This window comes from Vulpes lagopus, chromosome 12 (genome assembly GCF_018345385.1).
Source record: "Vulpes lagopus strain Blue_001 chromosome 12, ASM1834538v1, whole genome shotgun sequence".
NCBI lineage: Eukaryota > Metazoa > Chordata > Mammalia > Carnivora > Canidae > Vulpes > Vulpes lagopus.
In genome coordinates this window covers 7,853,844-7,855,025 of record NC_054835.1, presented here as the reverse complement: position 1 = coordinate 7,855,025, position 1,182 = coordinate 7,853,844, and the positions used below count along the sequence as shown (strand labels likewise).

Genomic DNA, 1,182 nt, shown 5'->3' with positions numbered 1-1,182 from the left:
CAGGCAGAGCTGGCCTATTTGGGAAACAGCAAATAAGGCAATGGGCTGGACAGAGTGAGGGGGAGAGTGGGAGGAGGGGAGGAAAGGAGCTAGTAGGGAGCCAGATCGTGAAGGGATCACAAGCCATAGTAAATGTATCAATGATCTGTGTCTGCATAATAAATAACCCAAACTTAATGCAATAGAACAAAACCTTATTCATTCTAATCAGCCCAGAGTTTGTGAGTAGGGTGATTCTCCTGCTGGTCTCATGTGAGATCATTAGGGCAGCTGCTGTCGTTTTAGGCCTGACTCAGGGGTCTCACTTCTGTGTCTGGTAGTTGGTGCTGGCTGTAGTAAGGACTTTGGGTTTTATGCTGAGTGAGATAAGAGCCATGGTGGAGAGAGCAAGGATGAGAAACTACGTGATGTATGTTAACTGAAAGGAAAACTGCCAAAATGATTGCAAATTTGATAAAAATTCACAGGTTCAAGCTCGGTGAACCCCAATAGAATAAACATAAGAAAATCATAACAAGACACCTCCTAATTAGATTGCCAAAAATCAACAATAAAAAGAAATCTTAAAAGTATGCGGAAGGGCGGCGGCGGTGGCGGTGGCATGGAGGCCACCCTGGAGCAGCACCTGGAGGACACCATGAAGAACCCCTCCCTCGTGGGCGTCCTGTGCACGGACTCGCGAGGACTGAACCTGGGCTGCCGTGGACCCTGTCCGATGAGCATGCTGGGGTGATATCTGTTCTGGCCCAGCAAGCAGCGAAGCTGACCTCAGACCCCACTGATATTCCCGTGGTGTGTCTAGAGTCAGATAATGGGAACATTATGATCCAGAAACATGACGGCATCACGGTGGCAGTGCACAAAATGGCCTCTTGACGTCTCATCAGTTCTCCAGCGGCTGTCGTAGAGGCTCCATCCTACCTACGTTGATTATCTTGTAGAACGACTAAAGTTCCAATAGTTAGGCCATTTATTTAGTGTGCATTGGGCACTTTTCTGTTAAGTTCAGAGTAAACTGCTTTTGGACACCCAATGGACTGACTTATCAGAACATTAGTAAGAAAGGATCATGTTTTGAAGCAGCATGTCCAGGTCACTTTGTATGTAGAGTTTTCTTATGTTCAATAAATCTGGTCAGAGGAAAAATAAAAAATAAAAAATAAATAAAAATATGCAGAAAAA

At 45.3% G+C, this 1,182-nt stretch overlaps 1 pseudogene; it reads left to right on the top strand.

Annotated features, from left to right (window-relative positions):
- Window positions 1-593: 593 nt before the first annotated feature.
- LOC121474142 lies at window positions 594-895 on the top strand (annotated as a pseudogene).
- Window positions 896-1,182: the final 287 nt, after the last annotated feature.